The sequence below is a fragment of the Anser anser genome (assembly GCF_964211835.1).
Source record: "Anser anser genome assembly, chromosome: 10".
Classification (NCBI taxonomy): domain Eukaryota; kingdom Metazoa; phylum Chordata; class Aves; order Anseriformes; family Anatidae; genus Anser; species Anser anser.
Genome location: NC_139730.1, coordinates 8,718,416 through 8,740,791, shown reverse-complemented (window position 1 = coordinate 8,740,791; position 22,376 = coordinate 8,718,416). Strand labels below are relative to the sequence as shown.

General features: G+C 44.6%; 1 long non-coding RNA gene across 1 annotated transcript; it reads right to left on the bottom strand.

The window, feature by feature from the left end:
* Positions 1–730: 730 nt before the first annotated feature.
* Positions 731–18,662, bottom strand: LOC310904641. The gene is made up of 4 exons (XR_014588490.1): positions 17,021–18,662; positions 8,734–8,820; positions 1,303–7,441; positions 731–1,213 (listed from the first exon to the last, which is right to left on the bottom strand). It is a non-coding gene; the product is annotated as an uncharacterized lncRNA (long non-coding RNA).
* Positions 18,663–22,376: the final 3,714 nt, after the last annotated feature.

The following is a 22,376-nucleotide window of genomic DNA, read 5'->3' as shown; positions in this document are numbered from 1 at the left end:
GTGTAAAACATCGCTGAGCCCTGCTATGTTTTGGCAGCTTATTTCCTTTTGGTTACAATTCTAGCACTAGTACAGTCTGTAGAGACTTGCACAGATTTGCCTTGGGGCTTGCTTGTCTGAAATATATACCTCTGCATCTCTATTGTTTCAGAGCAGTCAGGACCAGATGGGATTTTTTTAGCTGTCTGATCTGGGAGAGAGCTCTTTGGGGCTGATGCCACCATACTGCACAAGATATACAGGGTTATTTCTCAAAAAGCTGTCCCTAACAAGTGTTTGATATGGAGAAAGTTCTTTTGAGATGTGGGATTGATGACGGCAACGGCCAAAGGACCAGAGGCTCTCATTCCCAGCCAGGGAAAATGACCCTCCTACATGGATTGTTCTGCTGATGGGCATCATGCACAGCTCCCCCTGAAATTATTGCAAGTCAGCCACCAGGGGCAAGGAGAAGCCATCTGGAATTCCTTGCAACCTGTGCTCTGACTGAGGATGCTCAGGTCGGCGTTTGTGAGGGCACTGCCAGGGCACTTCACCAGGCTGGCCTAGGACAGCTGATGGAGTATTTCAGATCAGCTGGCACTCCTTAGCTGCTTTCTTAGTGTCACTGGACAGGAAAAGTGCAAAAGTCGGGGTACAGAAATCCTTCTGGCTTTTGGGCTTGTTTTTAACCCTGGCCCTGTCCTATTTTTCCCGTCAGTACTGTAAAACACCAATCTCCCCACTCCTGTAAGTGATCACGAGTGGATTGTTGGGCCAGCTTTCAGTCTTTTGGCATGGTTTCACATGAGGTGCCAGCTGGAGCGGCAGCGCAATGCCTGCAGTGAAATGGGCCAAGCACGGCCAGATCTGGCCAATGTTGGTGGGATGCACGGAGGCACAATAGTCCCTCTGTGGAGAGCTCTGGGGCTCTGCCTTCCAATGAGAATGACAAAAGTTTTTTTGTGTGTGTTTTTTTTTTTAAATTTATCCACTCCATACTTGTTCTTTCCATGCCTGGCAATAGAAACAGGCAGCAACGAAAGCGCCAGTAGTTTTCGATTGAAATGTCTGCAAAATATTCCCGGACTGGGCAGAGTGGCTGAAACCGGGGCACAAAGCGCGGCTGATTTTTGTGCTTTTACGACCCTGATTTGCCCTCTCTGATGGCTGGACCTTGTGCTGGGCGAGGGCTGGTGCTCGCCTTCGCCTCTCCGCATCAGTGCTCAATAGCCTGTGAAGAGGGAAGGCTTTGTTTTAGTGGGAGCAGGTGTTTGATTACCTCGCCTTTCTCTTTTCGCATTCAACACATCCCCAGCTCACCTCTCCAGGAGGGATAAACTCGTGGTAGTGAAAGCAGCAAGGGAAATCACTTGAAAGGCGACATTAGAGGTAGGCTGCTGAGCAGAGAGCTTGATGAAACAAAAGAGGAAAGAAATGAAAGAGAGCATTTAAAGTATTTTCCCTCCCTGAGGCCGCGCTGCCAGCCTCGCAGGAGCCTGTCCCTGGGTGGCTGCCCCAGGCTGCACCCAGCAATGGGGAGAAATTCAGTGAGAAATTCAGCCCTCTTCCCCATCCCTGGAAGTGTCCCCCCACAGGGGTCCCTGCTTGGAGGCCCCACCACTGGTAGCTGCTCTCTCACCCCCAAACCAGGAGCTGTGGCTTCCCCTGGCAGGACAGGATCCAAGGAGAGCAAAGGCATCCCCAGAGGGGACATCGGATCTGCTGCCGCCCGTGCCAAGCCGCAGTCACGCAGCGGGGCCGTGCCGAGCAGCAGCAGCTGAGGACTTGGCACCTGAGCGGCCCTTGGCCCGAGCGCCCGGCTCCATGTGCCAACACCTAAAGGGCTGGTGGGCCAGAAACAGGCAGGATGGACACACGGACTGACGTTTTTGGATGCAAAAGAAGAACTGGTGGGGAGCCTGCCTGGTTTCAGCACACCCCAGGTGTGCATCCATCCCGTCAGCTTGATCCCAAAGAAGCAGACAACTACCATCCAGGCTACGTCTTCCTTTCGAAGACAGAAGGTGGCCATGCCTCAGTGACTCCAAGCCCATCGCTCCGCTCTAGCCATCTGTCAGGCTCGCTGCCACGGTGCCTGGGTGTTTGCGCAGACACTGAAAGGGAATTACCCACCTTATATCATGGCAGATTGTCTTTTGCCTTCTCGCCACTCCATTCCCCTGGTGAATGTTTTGGATCTTTGCCTCTAGTGGCTCAAATGCAGGTGTTGGATGATTGCCATGGAGAGTCAGGGACAGAGAATAAAGAAATTCGTGGTGTCTTTGGATGAGAATGAGGTTGGAAGGGATTTGTGTCAGCTCTCCCAGAATTTGCAGATACCAGCACAGCACTGGGATCAAAAGATGAGCAAAAATGATTTCTAAGCCACAATTGTTCCCTTCAAATAACATCCTCCAGCGTTGTGCCAGAGATTGGTCCAGAGTACAGACTCAAGGCCAAACTGGGAACATTTGCCTATTGGAAACATCTGCTGTTCTTCTCTGCTCCTCATGTGATTTGCCAAAATTTACTTCTCGTACGTTCCTGGCTCAGAACACTTTGTTGTGAGGCTTAATTCGCGGTGTGTAATCTTGTGACACATTGCTGCCTGATGATGTAGGACATGGAGATGATGAAGGAGGATGACTGGAGTCTAAACACACCAGAAGGAGTGCAGTGCCCAGCTTGGAAGTCAGACAAAATATTTCCATAAGCATCAGCTAGCTTTGCTGTTATTAGTCTTAAGAGCCAGAGAGAATGAGAAAGTTGTGCAGCCAAAGATAAAAGGCCTTTCAATGGATGTGCCCGTGAATTGAATGCCCTGCTGAAATTTCAAGGTTCCTTTGACCTCCTAATGTGATAGAAATGAGTGTCCTATGCTGGTGCGTAAGCTCCTCATGCCCTGTGTGGACATCTGAACGCCCTCAGCCAGCTTAGGTGCCCTGTAAAGAACACCATTCCCTTAAGAAGACACCGTTGCATGATGTGGTACATGTTCCCTGCCCTAGATAAACGCTATGGCTCATTGGAACCTCCAGCCCTTTGGCTGAAGCATTTCCTGGAGGACTTTGCTGGATCAGAGCAGGGAGTGGTGGGCAGCGGTCTCACTGCACCTCAGCCCTTTGGTTTCTCCAGGTCGGCCATCTCCAGAGTCAGAGTGGTTCAACCATTCCTGAACCTGGGATCTGAAATGCGTGGGTTCAATCTATTTTGCTCTGATAATGCCACGGTCTCTCCTTTAATAGGAGAGGGAGGGAACACAGATGAACAACCTCATCAAGACACAGGGAAAATCAGGGAAGATGAATCCCCCTCATCCAACAAAAGCTGGGACTAGGTGCTGACGTGCAGCTCGTTCAGAGATGTGAATGCTCCTAAAACTCATTTCTTACTTATTTTTGGGTTGTTTGAATCTAGAGGTCAAACACAAGACTTTAGCATTGCAGTCATACCTTACATGAAAGATGAATATATGAATACTTTATAACAGGCTGATGAACAATTAATAGTTAATTCAAGAAACGGATAATCAAATGTTATGGATTGTTATACAGTCGGACAGGTCAATATGCTGCCTGTGACCATGGCTGATTGCTACCAATAACACCTTGAGTGATGTGATTAATACCAGCTTTAACACAAGACTTGTGTGTCTGGGCAACTTCTGTTAACCCTCTCCCCACTCTTCTAGAAATAGAAACTTCCTCCAATGCATGCCCAGAGTTAATGGGTTATGATAGGAACATAAGGCTGTGGGTTGTTGAGTAGCTCATTTGTAGCTCAAAAACTTGATTATGGATGAGCAGAAAGAAGTAGAGACAGATGAAGGCAGACTGCAAACAACGGCAACATCTGCTAACTGAACAGGCAAAGCTCTGAGTGCCAGAATCGCGCATCCAGAAGTCAACGAGTGGTGGGACTTTTAATCTGTGCTGAGGGGTTTCAGGAGGATCCTAGAGATTCCTTCAAGGCTTAGCTGTAAGCTTAAGCGTCTGTCTGACTGTTTTAAAATTAGAGTTTGCAGAGCAGGTCAGCTAACTAGCCCAGATGAGTCTGTGCAAGAGAAATTGCTCTTTCATGATCTCAGCTCTGCTACCATACAATCAATTCTGCCTTTAAGTAGTAGAAAAGCTCACTGGAAGTTGCCAGCTCTGATTACAGCGTGAAACATCTAACCTTGGTTTACAGCAACTGCAGTCGCGTTCCCCGCGGCTTGAGATTTACTTGGCCTGAGGCTGTGCTGGGCGAAGGGGGAAAAAAAATCCCCCCAGCAGCCCTGGGGAGCTGCAGACCACTCACACATGCCATCAGCGAGATGGAAAGGCAGCTGAAGGAACAGCTCAACGTGGGCTCGTGTCCTGAAATGCAACCACACAGCCGCTGCTCGTTTGTCCTTGGAGCTGCAAGGATTGCTTGAGTGACGGCCGAGGCATTTCACACACCAGTAAGCACATTCTCCCCAGGTATTTCTGATCGCTGTTCATTTTGTTTGCTGACAAGTTTGTGGCAATGTGCTCGCTCCAGCTAAAAATTACACACTGGCTAAGAGATGAACAGGCTTAATTTTCCTCACTTTTACACTGGTTTTGCAATCAGTGTAACTTCAATGACCCTTTACTTTTATACCAGAAATAGTACTGAGGAAATTGGATTTAACGGAGTAAGGAGCTGTTCAGTGTAGGTATCGCAGGAAGGCAAAGACAAACCAGAGACTTTTTTCCACTCTTCCTGATTCTGGCACAGGCTAAAGGCCAAATCAGCCACCAGTACAAAACAAAGTAAACCTCAGACTGTTTTAAATGTCCTTGGTTTGTAAAAGCTGCTAAGGAGCCTTATGGTGCTATGTTTTCTGCATCTCTGTGTGCAACCCCTCCAAAATACAAGCAGAGCTGCCGTCCTGGTGCTGTATGCGATGGTTATGATCCCCAGCTGGCTGGTTTCAAGTGTCTGTGCCAGGCCAGCTACAAAGAAACTCTGGTCCAGAGGGCACTGATGGGAAGATTCACTGTTCTGAGGTCTCTGAATCAATTTTTTCAGTCTCCTCTCATTTCTTCTCCTACCTGCTGAGCATTAGATGCTTGATCAGCCTGGTAGAGCGTGCAAATATTAACATTTTCCTCCAGAAGTGCTAACGGCCATATGAACTTCTTGCCAACGGGTGCAGAGAGCAGGAGATGCCACTGGTGCACCCAGAGACTGTCCCAGGGAGCCAGCTCTTAGGGGACATGGCCAGGTGAGGCAGCAGGAGCAGCTTCCCCTCCCTCTGCATTTCTCCTCTGGACAGACAGCCCAGAGGGACAGCAAGGAGGGGGAGCAGAAGATGGGGAGCTGGCTGCGATCCTGAAGGCATTTCAAACCATTTCCAGCTTGCAGGAGAAAATGTTTCTCAGCAGATGAATACCCCCGGGGTATGCACAGACAAAACATCCTTCTCTCAGTACGTGTGTAGATCCCAATGCCAGTATCCAAGTCATTATTGCTTTTTATTTTTTTTATTTTTTTTTTACCCTCACTAATTTTATAGCAAACTTATCCTTGCTTATTTGCAGACATTTGGGGTTTGTGCCCTTCTCTCACATGAACGTAACTAGAAATGGGATAGGAAAGGAAATCTTTTCACGAGTGGGTGGTCCACATCTCTGCCATGTCCAGAGTCCATGGGAAGCTTCTGGCTGCCTTGTTACCTGCTCCCCCGTTCCCAGGCCCTCTTCCCGACTGGCTGAAGGTTATCTAATGGGGGAAGGTAAAAAAAAAAAAATAAACCCTGCTGGCATGCTAATGCCTGCTGAGTGGGATGTGCAGCCTAGAGAGCGCAAGGAGTCCGCAGCACTTGTCCTGGGCAACGGAAGGAATGAATCAATTAATCTCCAAAAGTGGGGACTTCAGAGTTGATGAATAGCACTCAGTGAATATTAAACTCCCTTTTCCGTGGGATGGATGTTCTCCAGCCAGGCAAATTTTGTCCCTGCATACTTTACAAGAACAAGCTGCAGTGCTCTGTGGCTGTGACTAAGGACTGGAAGAGAGAGCACCTGCCTGGGGCAAGTTCCTGTAGCACTTCGAGAAACAACTATCCCTGTTCCAAAAGAAGCTCCAGCACAATTTAAGATTTAAATCTGTTACTCTGAAGGATCCAAAAATGCTTGAATTTAGCAGGGATTTCACTATGCTTTTTAACTATCATAACAAAGGAAATAAAATTAGCCTGCTGGATCCACACATCTGACTCCACTCACGTGGCGCAGGCTCTTGTATTTCCCAGGAGATCATTTTAAAGCCTCCTCCTCTTTTCCCATGACAGGTGATGATATTAGTATTTATTAGTTAATAAGCTAGCTTGGGAATTCTTGTACAATTTCTGAATGGGGAGAAACATGCGGTTTGTTTTACGGCCCAGCCGACACTGTTGCCTCTCGGTTGAAAAGGATGGCTTCTTCTCCACAGCAGGACGAGCCACGGGTCCGCAGGGTCTGAAGGGCTGCAGGAGCCCTCATGCGGTAATGCAGGGTCCCAAAGACACCGTGGGATCTGATGCTTATTTCTAAGAACTGGCACAGATGGGAAGCAGAAAACACCAAGCTCCCAGGACCCAGACAAGAAATGAAAGCAGAACAAAGGGAAGGAGCACAGGGCTCTTAAGAGAACGACCGCCCCATGGCGGAACCAACCAGTGCTACCAAAAATACTCGACGGAAATTTCCCTAGTCCCTTCCTAAAAATCTGCCTGGGCAATCAGTGCCAGCACTTAGTTCCCAAGCATCCAGAGAGCTTTTGCTGGTTTCTAACCTTAGAGCTCGCTGCATGGTCTCACCCCCAGAAGTGGCAGGCTTCAGCAGATTAGAGCCTAGGACTCAGCCTTTCAAGTATAAAATTGAACAAAACCTTAATTATCAGCGTATTACGCACTCCGTGCAGCAGGCCTGAAATGGCTCTGGAAAGGATGGAGCATTTACAGTTTTCACAGAAAGAACTTAGAGTAGATAAAGATGAGTATTAACTTCTAAAATAAGGGCTGCATTTCATATAACAACTTTCATTATCTGGTGCTGCTGGCCTGAGCTGTGTTAGCCATGTGGATTTGCGGATGTTTAATCTGAACTGTTCTGCTTGTTATCACCCTGCAGTTACCACAGGGCTCCTCTTCCACCAGCTGTGCAGCAGGAAAGGCTCATCCCTGCTGCTATTTCCCTCCCAAGGCTCTCAGGAGCCTTTGGGACACCAGGAAGGCCAGGTCCAAAGGCAGATGGAGTCAAAGGGAAGGTTTCCAGCAAAGTGAAGGGGCTTTGGATGAGAAAAGCCTCCGGAGAAGATTCCAGCTTTCACAACTTCACTCCCTTTCCTCTCAGCAGCAGCTGCCTGTGTGGCTGGTGTTTGCATAGCTGGAGAACACCAGGGCAGGGCCTGCTTTTTGGTATCCAGAAACTGTCCTTTTTGGGTTACTTCAGCTTCGGTATATTTTCTGCGTTGAAGATAGAGGGCAAAAATACACTGTCTGAAAGCCACTTTTCTTGGTTTGTCTGGTTTTGGTCTCTCTTGGAAGAGAGGAAGTGCTTTGGCCTTTGGGGCAGGGTACGGACACTTTCTCAAAATGCTGCTAATTATACCTCAGAACTCTTGCTTAAATTTCATTGCTCATTCTGGGCAAATGCTGCTGTTTTGTTGCAATCACATCGGGCAGGGCATTGCTGGGGCTTTGGTTAAACTTCACTGGAAGGACAAAGATCTACTACTTTCATTGCGTTTCCTCCCTGCTGTACTCCCCACCAGCTCACCACACACCACTGCCCACATCCCTTGGCACACTTTGGGATTTCTGGGTGTTGTAAAGCAAGGAATTGTGCCATGACATTTTTCCAGAGGCTAAATTTTTAGCACATACTCAAATGAGAGATTCTTCTGATATGTTAGCAGCAGCATAAGAAGAGAAATAGAGCAGTTTAGCAAGCACACTATGTACCGCCTTGCTTTTGTTTCTCTCCTGAAAAGCAATAACATAATAGTACAACAGCTAGCTGATGAAGTTTTAAGTCTTTTTTTTTGCAACAGATCTGCACTGAGTTTTTGCAAAGTTCTTTCCAAGTAAGTAGCCTTGTTGTTATTCCATCCGAGTACCAAAGGTTGTTTCACTACCATGTGGAAATTTGGGAATCATCAATATTTAATCTGTGTTCTGTTAGTACACGTTTGTTCTCACTAATCCCTGCTTCTTTCTGTGATGTAGGTTTGACCTGTTTGAATTTTGCAACTTTCTGTAAACTGAAAGCACTGTCATAACTCAGCCAAGCACTACTTGTAAGGATCTTATACAGAAAAAATAATCACAATATATTAAAGCATTACAGAAAGTTTACAGGAAAGATTGCAATCAAATAAAAGTGGGGTTTGATCTGTCTTCCAGAGGAAATAATTTGGATTTTCTTGTACCCACGTCCTTGCTTTATTTCGGCTTAAGATACCATCACTTTTTCTTTAAATGTGATCTCCTCGAAACAACTGTGCATTCTCACAAGTGCTGTCTTTCTATCATCAGCTGAGCATTACAGCCTAATCTTAATCCCTATTACCTCTGTTGTTTCAAGAAAAGGAATTAATGGAGCTGATGTTGTTTTGATTTCTAGATTCTTATTGGATATTTAAGAGTCCATTTGTTCTGCCTGCTTATTCTATCATTACACTGCTTGAAACCCTCAAAAATATTAATGCCCTTGTCAAACCTGCAAACTCAGGAGTTTAGGGCCAGAAGGTACTCACAGGTTTTACAGGTAAGTTCGCTGCTGCGGCAATAATCTCATACAGATCTTCCCATGAACCATACTGAGGGCATTCCTATTGCCTCATCTGTAAAATGAAGATTATATAAAATTTGCTTAATCACAATCTGCAGAGCCACACAGTTAACTGAGACACACAGATACTTCACCAGAAACCAAGTTTTCCTCCCACATGTTTGGGAATGGAGGACTAGTTTGGGCACATACCTCATACAAAACAGACAGAATAAAATTCTAATTGAGAATTCTTTTATTTAAAGGAAAATTGAAACAATTTCATTACAAAAGCCTGCATGGTTCAGCTTTGCCTCGTTCATCCTGCTGCCTCCCTTCCCAGCTTTAATGCAGAGGAGTATCTGAGAAGCGTATGCTTTTTATTAGCAGAAGAGACAGGCTAAATTGGGGCATGATTCATGCTTCTAATTTATGCCTTCTCTTCCTTTATTGTCAATGGCTAATGAGAGGTAATTGCAAAAGCTCACAGAAGGAGGCACTTCTGCAAAAAAACAGAAGAATTGGAGAAGGTGCGAGTGAGGTGGTTTTGCAGTTCAGAGGCTTCTCATCCCATTGTTGGTCTGTTCATGGCTTGCCAAAGTTGCTGCTCTCAGAGCTCAATGTAATTTCCAAAAGTCAGAAATTGCTTAGGTGAATCAATACATGCAGCAGCACTCTGGCTCTTGCTGCAGGACAGAGCTGGCATCATCAAGTTAAAGTCCAGCCCCTCTTGGTTTCATGGGAGAACATGCAGGATTGGGGACCCCAAAAGAGCTTAGAAGTTGCCAGCCATTTCCCAGCTTTATGATCCAGATCTCATTTCATCCCGGTTTTCCTGATTTAATAATGTTCATCACTAAAAGGCTTCAGTTGAGAATGGACTGGATTCAGTATGAGTCAGAGGCAGCCTAGGATCACTTGCCAGGAGTCATTATAGGGGAGTGCTGACCAGGAACATTTTTCACCCTTTGTCATTTTACCCACAGAGTTTCCCCAGCAGGAGCCAGTGCCCCTGTGCAGTGGTCACCCCATGCAGAACTTTTCCAGCCTTCAGGCAGTTCATGGGAGTGCTGGCCCATAAACTGTTCACCGGCTGCCACTGACAGCATCATTGGTTAAACCTTGGCTGTGAAAAGACAGAATAAGCGCTCAGGACAGGCTCATATTCCCCAGATCTCACTGCAGTATAGCCTTGCATTCAGCTATGCAAAATAACCAAATTCAAGGATGCCACCATGTGTCCTGGTTGTTTAAGTGACAAAACATCACCGCAGGGGAAAAAAGTTACATGACCAGTGACAGTCAGCATACAGCTTTGGACAGTTCACACAGCAACACTGCGATATCTCTGCCCACAAAAACTGGCAGCTCCATGTTGTGCCGCAGCTGCACGAAGGGCTGATGTCTCCCTTCAATAAAACTTCTTGGAAGGCCAACATTTGCTTCTATCATGAAGAAGCATGCTAGATGTAAGCCAGGCTTCAGGCTGATAAACCATGGATAGCTAACAGAGAGCTAAGTTGAGCACAGAACCACCAATGTGTTTAAAAATTACTCCTCCTACAATTAGATTGTTTAAAATGATGTTCCTTAGCTGTAGAGTATCAAAGGTAATATTTCAGCACTGTCATGTACACCTCAGGAGACCCTCCTTACACTCTTCTGCCACTATGTTAACGCACCTAGACACCATGGCCAGTTGCACTGATTGATTTGGTCTAATTATCTCCTTGTACTTCTTTGTCTCTCTGGCTCCATCTATCGTCTCTCATCTCCTGTCTCAGCCTAACGTTTCCAGCTCTGGGACACGGGCTGCCCACCGGGTCTGCCTGATGCATCACCATAGGAGCTTTATGCACTGGAGAGAGGTGAATAATAAATAAACGGAAGGTAAAATACAACTCTTATCCAGTATAATCCAGCATTGCAAGATAGGTTTCCCAGGGAATGGCAGTATATTTGTTTTCCAGATCATTAGCTGATGCAAAGGAAAAGGAGAGCATTTATTAGCCTCCCTCAGAACCACCTTTAACAAGAATGAATATTCACTGCTATAAATAAGACTGTTTCAATTAAGGCTGCACATAAAAGATGCTCCATGGTGTCACAGAAGGCCACACTATTCAAAAAGAAATGCCTAGATGAAAGTACGTAAGCCCGTACCTGAGAACACACACAACTGCCTTATTTCCAGTGCTTCACAGTTAGCCACTGAATATTGTGTTTGCATCTTATCTGAACATCAGGTTGCAAGTTGAGATGCAGAAGAAACCTTGGGCTTGCTTTTTTCTACCCGTTAATGGAAATCTGGCACCATAATTGCTTTCTTGTTCAAATTCAGATCATCTACTGCACCGGCAATACGTTTTGTGCTTGCCTGAGTATCACTAACAAAGAGCAGTCACAGTACCTGACTGCAGCCTCCAGGAACATCACCCCCTGATGTGACATAGGGGCCCATCCATCATGTCCTGCTGCACAGATTTGTGCCAGCATAACCCTCTTTTGAAAAAAAAAAAAGATTTCCCATACCACCTTCAAAAGTCATTATGAATCAACTCCACCAGCCTACAAGTTCACACCACTTCGGTGCCTGGGGAAGCTCAGACAGTCCCAGGCCTTCTGGCTACCAAGAACTGGGAGAACACGTTGGCAAATTCCCACAGTTTGCCGTGATATCTTTGCCCTGTTCCTCAGGAGTCTGCTCTTGGCTGTTTCCAGAGGCAGTCAGCTGTCTGACCCAGTCCAGCTATTGTCGTGTTCTGTAAATGACATCATTTACTGAAAATGAAGAGGAAAATAAAGAGAAATCAATGCTTCTGAAGTCAAGCATAGGCCACAGGAAAACTAAGGACAATTTCATAAATGGGAGTAAATTGGTGAACAACCTCTCCAAGCCAAACTTTTCTTTACCTCTTCATTTACAGAGCTGTGTTGTGCAACCACTGTCCTTCAGTGGATATTTGCCCCTTGAAGGATAGACCCCCCTCTCCTTCATGGAAGAGAATTCATCTTTTGTAGTAATACTCATCCTATTAAGAACTCTAGAAGAGCTTATTAAATACCACTGAAAAACATGATGCCAGTAATTACAGGGAATCAATGAAGATATTTTCTGCAGTCAATAATCTAAATTACCAACAAAAATGTGGCCAGTATAAGCAGTTCATCTATACTTCTCCGGGATAAAAATCAGACCCTGCATCTAACATGGTATCAGTGGCAACAGCAAATGGTTCCAGGAAGGATTTACCCTGTTGCAAGACTGCCACAATGCAGAAAAGTGGTAATCTACTCTGAAATTACACATTACATTCAGTTCACTCAATTCAAACAATTTCAGGAAAAGCTGCATCAAAACTGGAAGCCATGACAGCTATGTCACCCAAGTAGCAAATACAATGAGGCTTTGAGATGAACACCTACTATTAAATCAAAGAGTAATCTACGGGCAGTCACAGTTCAGACATCTTGATTAGCATTAATTAAAATTCTGGTGATCAGGTGGCTACGGAACGGACACAACTTTAAAAGAATTTAAGCAAGAGAAAGGCTGAAGAGAGGGTAATAATTAGGAATAATATCTCATGTTAAATTTAATTCCTTTAGCCTTGAAATTACCATGACAGATTTCAAATTTAGTGGCAGTTTTCCAGTCACTAAAATGAGCTTAATTATATAGTTTAAGACTTTGGGAGAACTGATTCAGATAAAGCTACATGGGGCCCATATCAACTGTGTGGTATGCTTGAATGGACTCAGATAAAGGAGGACTAGATCTACTTGTACGAGGAGCTTAAGACATCATACCTGATTTTTTTTAATTTATTTTTAAGACTGAAAAAGTTTGGATAACTTTTAAATTTTTTTTTAATTAATAATCATTCTCACTCATTTTGCCTTTCTACTTCTTGATTTCAGCTGGGACTAAATGCAAGACAGAGATAAAGCAGCCAAAACTCTGAATAGTGCTGATGCTAACAGAACTCCTTAATCATTGCAATTGGTCTATCTGTACAGCCCAGGCAAGACATCTAGAAAGATGAGCAAAGTTCAAATCTCCAAGCTATTCCTCTGAGTTACGGGACACCTTGTAAAAATCATCACTGTATTTTATTAACTACTGTTAGTTTAGAAGAAAATACAAGGCACTTAAGAAAATGTCAGATCCCAGCATTCTATCAAATGGAAGAAATCTTTATTCTAATATGCACTTTGTGACAAAGCACTTTTGGGTTTTCACAGCCAAGGAACATCCTGAGTGATGGATGATCAGCAATATGATTAATAGACTGAAATACAGGTGCAGAACGGTCTCTTCTTATAGAATTAAGCTCAAGAAGATAGATGTTAAAATCCACCTTCGTGGGATTCTGCCGTATCTGGGTAATACACTTATATGATCTCATAGTCAGGCTAACTGAACACTTTACAGTTTTAAAGGCATTTGTTCTCCCAAGAGCCCCATGAATTGGGAAAATACAGTTGTCCCATTATATAGATGTGGATCCGCAGCACAGAGGTGCAACGTCACACATGGCGAAGCAGGGAATTGAGCACAGCTTTCCTAAATCCCAGGTTGTCACCCTAACTACTGTTGCTACATACTCTTTACATCAAAATGAATGGTTAAGCCAGAGGCCCTGCACTGCCTCTCCTTCTGTCTACATTAATCTCTGAGCACCTTCGCAAACCCGTGAGAGTGCTACATCAAGAGGACAGAGCAGGTCAGTGAGAGAAGTGCCCCGTTTATTACAGTTTCTTGCTCATGACTGATCCTCCGCCTTAGGACCCACTGGCAAAGAGTAAGCTGTTCCCGGAGATAATCTTTCAACTGAAAGGGATGGGATACAATGCCTTACAAGAGTACAAATGAGCTCTCAGAAGTGATAAAAGCAGGCACAGCCTGGACTCCGTGAACAGAAAGTGTTCATATTTCAGAAGTTATATTAAAAAGTTCAAATTCAAAGAAAAAACAAGAACAGTCCTGTGCAATTCTCTTAGAACAAGAAGAAACCCCAAAAATGATTGTTCCAATCCTGTAGAAGTTGGGGGAGCATGGGAATACCTCAGGATCTCTCCCATCCCTGAGGGGGAGCCAATTTTACACCATTCCTGAAGTTGAGGACATTTTTTCTGCCCGTTCCAGGATGCTTCTCTCATGTGCTATTCCAACAGGACCCAAACCAAGGGACATGGACTGCATTTCTAAGCTGAACTACTGCTCTCCATCCTGTGCAGCTTTACAGAAGTTTCTATGCATTTCCTTTTCACTTTAGATTCCTGCAAGACCCTCAGATGTAGAATATAGCTTAGCTCTGAGCTGTTTTAAAACTTGCTTAAAAAATTAACCTCATTGTGCTTCCGACCTAACGTGAATCCACCATCTGGAGCTCGGCGCAACCACACCCAACCATTTTTAGGGAACAGATCAAGCATGGAAGCATTGCCAAACATGCTGCTACACACAGCTTTTTCTTTACTCCTAGACAATACAAACACTTCACAACACTTACCACAACACATCCTCTATTCACACTAGCTCTGCCAGGACAGATTCATTTCATCATGCATGGAAATTGAGGAATTATTCCAGTTACATGCTCCTAATTGCAACCCCTTTCACTCCTAGGTTTTCTCTCTTGTGACCTTTGCTAATAAGTAACATTTGAATTTGAGGTTATAAAGCCCTTGGAGAAAATTAATACAGCCCAGCTTTCTTATTTCATAATGCTGAATCTCCATGTCTTCATTAATTTCAGTGCAACTTTTGCCTTGCGAAACTGGAGAGGAAGGGAGCGAAATGACAAGACATTTTGGAGATAGTGGTTGAAAGAAGATGCAGTAAAAATGATGGATTTCTGAATTTCCTTTTTTCAGACGTCAGTCAGAACAGGGCTGCAAGGTTTAAAGCATTTACAATGGGGATCAGACCACTGACGAGCACGACATCTGCCCTACCCAGCTCTGATAACCACCAGTGGACCTTTGTCTCCACTGACTGAGGGACCAGGGGACACGAGAGCCTGGAAGGAGGGGAGAGACCCCAGATAGGGGGCACAGGACAATGGGGAGCCCCATACACACTGCCAGCAGTGAGGCTTTTAGAGAATAACAGTGCCTGTTGCTGGCTACGTGTACCAGATGGACTGCTTCTGAACATCCCTGCTGAAGTAACTGTCCAGGTAATGCCATCTTAATGAGGGGCACAGGATTTGTGAATGTACTGCAGGAAATCCCACATTACATGGGACAGCTGGTATCTCAGTGTGTGAGAGACTGAGCCAACATGCTGCTTTCCCACCTGGAAGCGTGTCCCATTGTCTTCTGTAACACTTGTGGCAAATTTCCCCACAACACCAGTCTCTTCTAATCCCTAAAAAGAGGAAAGTCAGTCTATGATACATATATTTAAACAAAACTGCTGAACTTTATGCTTGGTTTTTACTGCAGATATTTACCTCCTTGTAACCTATATTTTCTCTCATTGTTAAACTAAAAAGGCTTCATTTTTCTACTTCAGTGCCTACACTTTAAGAAACCACAGTGGCCACTTCCTCCTTCCTATTTTTCTAGTAAAAAGCCTTTGGTCAGAAATCAGCATATCCTACCACAGGATGCCACAGGAGCAGGATGACAGCAACCCGATCCCAGCCTTTCCATTACTATAGGGGTAAAGAGACCTTCCCCCCAGTTCTCTATGCCAGTAGCAATATTAGTCATTAGGAAATAAAAGTAAAGGGTGAACTAAGTTTTAATGAACATGCAGAGTCTGGATCCCTGCAAAAATGAAATAACGTACTCTGGGCCCATGATTAATTACGGGCATACCGGGTGACTTCTCACCCTCTTATATTAAAGAGAAGCTAAAGCACCTTACTTCAGAAAAAGAGTAATAAGCGTATGACATAGCTTCATTAAATATAGATGTTGGTTCCTTTACACAGCCATAGCACAGAAATCTGATCTTTTTCCAGCATGTATACACGCACACAGGTGGTAACAGCAATAATACAGCGATTAGTGCTACAAGCTCCTGAGAAGCAGCAAATTCTCCAGCTTTCTTGCATAAACATGTAGGTCTGTACAGGTGAGCTTGTTGGAAGGTTTGTGTAAAATTCACCTCAGTAGCCCCTGAAATTAGTTTCCAATTTTGCTGTGAACGAACAAGAACAGCGTGCCCTGCCTCGCCACCAGCCCAGCCCCACACTGCAGCCAGCAGGGCTTGGAGCAGCTGCCCAAATGCCAAACAATCAAAGCTGAGCAGCAGCTCCTAATTGTTATCACTCGCATTCGTGCCTCTGACTCATTCCTGATCTTTTATTTTTAAACAATGTAGCTCATCTCTGGTGGAGTAGTGAAAGGACTTAGAGCAAAAGGCAAGAAGTACTTTCGGCCACCTTTGAAGGCTTTGTGGCCGAGCATGTTGACAGAGACCAGGGGCTAAACAGCCATCTGTAAACAGGTCAGGAGAAGAAGAAAAGCATGAAACAGAAATACAGGCTGCCTTTGATGAGACAGGTCTTAGGTCCCTGCTTTGTGCCACGCTTAAGCACAGTTATTCAAGACTGGTGGAGTGATCCTGCATCCTCCTTATAGAAAAGTGCTTAGAAACATAACAAGAGCATGATTTTAACATTGACGTATTTATACTAGAGAGCACAAGCATGATAATTTTTCCAGCATAAGCTTGAAAGTTTTTTTTAAAAAAGTGTTGAAACATTATGCCTCCTCACTGCTGCATATTCTGGATGTGCAGCAGGTTGTGGACAAGCTGCTTTAGAGTGCTATTAAATTAATATTTCCAATCTATTTGCCCTCCCCCCCTCGCTGGTACAGAAAGCTCCGTCAAAGTCATGAATCCAATAGCTCCAGCTTCAGAGAGCAAGCTAAATCCTGACACATCACCAAGTAAAATCCAAACCTTTGAGGACTGAAAACAAGAGCCTCATCCCACCAGGAAGAAAGGTTTGGCTTCCTAGGTGCCTAGAGCACTGAAGAGCCCAAAAGCTTCAACCCTCCCCTGCCCAGCACCCATCCCCTGCCCCAGTACAGCACAACCACTGCTGCAGGAGGAAAAGGAGGCCAGCAAAGCCCTGAGAGATGAAAGCAACAGCTGCCATCCTTATGGCAGGGTCTAGCAGAGGTGTCTTTGCCCAGAGCAGAAAGCTGCCAGTTTGGCCATAGCACCCACTGCATGGACATGACAAGCCTGGAAGCACAGAAGCAAAGTGTTGAAGGGTGTAAGAGCAGCATTGCATAGCGTGACCCACCTTGAGCCTCACGTCTCACCACACCGCATCACCTCTGCAGGCAAATGGCCTGCTCACCTGCCTTTCCTTCCCTTTTAAAGCCTTCAGCTTAAGCAGGCTGGGCTTTGCTGTAACAGCTCTCAGCTGGCAGCATTCACCTGAACTGCCTTTGAACTTTGGCAGTGCTAACCCCCGAAATCCCAGGCTTTGCCTGCTCAGCAGGGCTTCCCAAGGATACTGTTGGGTGGGATGGGGAAGCCTGGCTGGCAGGTAGAGTGCTGCTAGCGTCCCAGTCCCTTTCCTCCCTTTTCTACCTTTGCTATGTGAACAGTAGAGAAAATGCCTGAAGAAGGAGAAGTGCTTGGGGTGGATGACTGCTGCAGGGTGTCTTGCTGCGTGGAAAGGGGAAATTTAACTTCATCTGCTCCATTACTGAGCTAGGCATTTACGTGTCAGGGAACTTATGGGGTCTGTCTTGCCTGGATGTGTTTTATCCTTTAAAAATGTAGAAATAAAATAAAAAAATAAAATTATAAACTGTACAAATTGATTGTGTCAGCCGAAGTATGCAGTTCTAATCTATGTTCTTATCTGAGCTCTAATTTTATGCCTGCTGGTATTCAGTTATACAGAACTTCAGCAAACATTTATATCTCTCTTAATTATCCCTTTTCCCTATTAATTTCTCTTACGTTCGATAAATGATCCTTATGCCTGTTGGTTTAAGACTTCCTTGCAAAGTTGTTTTTCCCTGCTTTTCCACGAGCCAGATATTTTAATTTCTTGCACTATGCCTCATTTGCTAGTAACAATGATGTATTTTCCCTTTCCCCATGTATTTATTTTTACTGAGAGATGCAGCCGTTCATCACATTCAAATGAAGAATTATTACTTAGCTATTATTATTATTGCTAGTGATGGTATGTAAACAACTATAATGATGTGTGGGCTTGTGTAGGAGCAAAGACCACAATAAAGATGTTGCCTTAGGGGGAATGAATGAGGCAAACGTGCAAGGATTTAACCAGTGCACCCTCTCCTTGCTGGTTTTTCTCCTTTAGCAGCTCATGTCAGCTCTTTGGCCTCTTCCCTTTGGTTTTGTTCTTGGATTGGATTGGATTGGATTGGATTGGATTGGATTGGATTGGATTGGGAGCCACTGGTCACTGCGGAGCCCTCCCCAAAATGCAGGCAGAAATAGCTGCTCCAAGAAGGACACATGCCAAGACACCCGTGAACCTGAATGATGTGGTAAAAGGAGTTTTCCCTAAGATTCTATTGAATATGATGAGGGAGGGATGCTTTAGATGTGTGTGGGAAAGAGAAAACGAGGAATAGTAGATATATTACAGAGATGACGCCCAAGCAGAGCTGCCAGACAGCCTGGAAAGAAGCTTTCAGAGACCACTGCTGGGGCAGTTTGGATGCTAGGCGTAGGAATAGACCCTTCTTACTTTGGTTTCTTCCTCTGGGAAATGTGCCTTTTTCATATACATTCTTAATAAATGCACAGAGTTATGCAAAAGGTATGAGGCTCTGCTGTTCTCTTTCCTCCCAGCTGCTAACAACGCGCAATAACTCATGTATTTGCTCAGCTGTTCAAAGGCAGTTACACTGCTACCACGTGCCAACGATCTCACCTAGAGTAAGTGTGCAGGTGATAAGGAGAAACAAGCCACATGCAATGTTTTAGAGTCTTCATTTGTGTTCACAGGCAAATTAAAAAGAACAGAAAATAGGGAGGGAGCATGAAGAGAGAGCCAGAACTGAATGAGGAAAAAAAAAAAAAAGACCTTTGGCAAACCCATAAAGAAAATTCAGGCTAATAAAGAAAGTTCAGTCTCTTTATTCTGTGCTGCCAGCAATTTACTGCCCTAAAATGAAGGCAGTTGGCTTTAGGAGGATCAGCCTTGAAGACAGTAAAATTTCAGTACTGCATATTAGCCTGGCTCCCCTTCTCACAGCCAGAGCGTGAGCAGAAGAAGAGAAGAGGCATCAGCCCAGTCCCCACTCGTCCCACCCCTTCTGGCTGCTGCAGGCTTGACACCAGGAGACCAGCCTGACCTGGTGAGGCTCTCCAGGGATGTCTGTAAATATGGCACAAGAAAGAATATTTTGCTGCAGTAACTGTCCCTTGGAAATGTGCAGCCTTGGTCGTAAGTTTCCCAGGACCACTGCAAAAGGCTTCTCTTGACCTTGGCTCGTAACATCTGGCTCCAGGACAGACCCATCTGTGGCTCCCCAGAGCTGCTTTTCCAGCTGGAGGCCCAGTCTGGAGCCTCATTGCATTTGTCTGTATATTCCTTAATGCTAAACCCTTCCTAGCTTTGTCTAAGTTTCCTTTCTCAGTTTTCCTTTCTAAAAGCTTTTGGTTTGCTTTTATTATTTTTTTTTTCTTTTTAATGCCAGTAATTTTCAACAATAAACATTTTGAGCAAACCAACAGGAGGAAAATCCACTTAGGATCTCCAAAGAGCTTACCAAGGAGTTTTTACAAAGAGCTGACAAGAGTGGAGAAATATCTTAAAACATATTTTATGAATTCAGCAACCTGCTTTGAAATAAATATTTTAGCCTTTCTCCTCCAAAAAGAGGGGTGAGAGTGAAAGAAAGATGGGGAAATGAAAAGATCGTCTGTGTCAGGAGTATGGTAAATATCACTAACCAAACACTCAAGATTTATTGTACACCAGAGCCCAGAAAGTTTTCATATTTATTACGGCTATGCTGTATTCTTTGCTATATTTTGAAAGAGCTTCCCTAGATTAAAACACCATTCATATCTTCTGCCACTTTTGTTCCCATTTGTCTCTAACCAGCTAGAATTAAGCATATAAAATAAGGTATGCTTTGCACAACTCCTTTATGCCACCAAGGGTTTGGCTTCTAGCGGCTTTCAGAGGATGGGGAGCGAAAGCCATAGCCCCTGCTGGTCCCAGGCAGCTGAAAACCGGTGTGGTCCTGATGAATGCCAGCATTTCAGAAATTCGGGTCTCCGTGATGCTGTACCCAGAGGCACGTGTGGGCTCACCCTTTGCGGAGGGCAGAGTGAGGATAAAACCTGAATTTCAGCATGGACAATCTGACCCTGCAGAACCTGGCAGAGATGAGCTGGGGGACGCAGATTGGTTCTTCTCTGATAACCATACCCCCGAATTTATCCAGGTCTGGGTTTGGGTGCACGTCACTTAGTATTCCCCACATTCCTCTGTTGCTGCTTTGCTGCATTTCTGCAGGGCTGGTTCATGCTTTTTTTAACTCTCCATCCTTTCCTCCCAGAAAGACCTTTCTCAGCTTGTTTGTTTGCTTGTTCCCTTCCGTGAGATCCTTCAACGAAATCACAATCTGTCAAAAACAAGGCGTCTGCATTTCTGAGCCCTCACTGCTTTTCCAGGTAATTTATGAAAATGGAAGAGCCTGTTTCAAGCGTAATCCAATTTGCTCTCTCTCAGCATCATAAGCACATTTGGAGCCAGATAAGACAATTATCACATGGATCTTTAATACCTCCAATTTATAGCTAAAAGGTTTATTCTGATAACTTTGTTTTCAAGTGCCATGTGCTAAAACACGGCGAAGGGGGCTCTGCGGCAGTGAGACAGCAAAACACTCCCTGCAGCGTTTCAGCTGGCACATCCATGCCACCCCAGTGCAGGGCAGGTGTCTGGGGAGAGAAGATACCCAGAGCAGTAATATGTGCGCCCAAATTACTTTGTTCCTTGGGGGAAAGGCATGGGGCAAGCAGAAGACATGACTCGACTTTGTGGCGCATGGTGGCTGCCCCAGAAGATGGCACGGAGGCGCCCCAAAGCTTTCACCAGCTTCGACACGGAGGAATTTTTACAAAGCACCCAGGGAGAGGGGGTTGCTACTGGAACATCTTTTCATAACCGATTTCCAGTTCCCAGATTTAACTTCCATATGTAACCCTCAGCCTCCTGCAAAGCGGGAACCCATGGACTAACAGCCACCCTCGGGGCTGGGCACCAGGAGTTCCATATTTTCAAGAGAGCTCAGTGAAGTTGTTAGCAAGCCTGCAAATATTTCCTTTTTAGCACTAGGCTTGAATACTGATATCACAATATATAGTTGCTCATTAGAAAAAGAATCCGATTTCTAATTGAATTACTAACTTTTTATCATTGTTTATGACTCAGGGTGCAGAACTGAAATATTCTAATTATTCATGATAAGAAGTGAAGATAGGAATTTATTCATCGTGTGGAATGGTCTGTGACAATGTCTATTTTCAACAGATAAGGTCTGATCTGATAGAGAATTTGCTTGTTTCATTTACGTGAGTGGAACCAATAGTTAACCATAGAAAGCAGCCTGGAAAGTCTTGAGAGAGGTAAAGGCAGGCACTTTTCAATTCAATTTAATGTGCAGCCCTTGAGCATTATTAGTGTGTGTATTTGGTCAACAGTGAGAAATCAAGTATATTATGACCATGTGCTGTAGACTTGCAAATAAAAAAGTGATGTATTTTTGTAAGGCAAAAATTAATTATTTCAATATGTTTATAATTTTATAAAAACAAGTAGCCACAACAATTCAAGAGCCACACTAGTTCTCTTAGCTATGTATCTAGGGCACTACCCTAATTTCTTATCAATCCAAATAGAAGAATATTTTATAGGAGTTAAGAGTTAAGATTCTTTGATGTTCGTGTGCTTCTTTGGAGAATTTTGCTAGGGAGATCTTATATCTAACGCTATTTGAGCTATCTCTGATATATCCAAGCCATCAGAATATCGCAGCTCAGAAGGTCTGTGGTGCATTTCTTTGGGGACTTCATTAGTGGAAAATACCCTGACTCAGTATGTGAGGTGCTTTTGATGCATCATTCACACACACGATAATCAACTCTGCATCACACGGTGGGGGTGGGGAGATATTTTGTGTAGCAATTTATAACAGCAACCCAAATGGCGCCCTAACATTTAAAGGCATTATTTGCATATGTATAACATTAACTAAAGATTTTCAAGCAATAAAATCCTTGTATCGGCTCATACCCACATGACCAATTAGTTCTTCCTCCGTAGATAATTCGACCTGCAAATTACCCAGGATGTTTCGCTCTGAGTGCTCTGACCCGTGCCTGAATCCAGAGAACAAGTTGGGGTGAGTGCAGGAGCCCGAACGGCAGTGGTGTGTGGGGCAATGAGCAGCCAGAGGGGATGCTTCAAAGGAAGGAGAAACCAGTCAGATTGGGAATAACCCAGGAATGAACTGAGCTGCTTGGAGGATGGTGCCTCTCCACGATGCTTTTGCCTTTTCCAAGGAACTACAAAGGATTAGAGGCAAAGCAGATAAAGCCCGTACATTAGGCTGCTCATTCCAGGGGGAATCGCACAGATTTAGCGAGAAAGA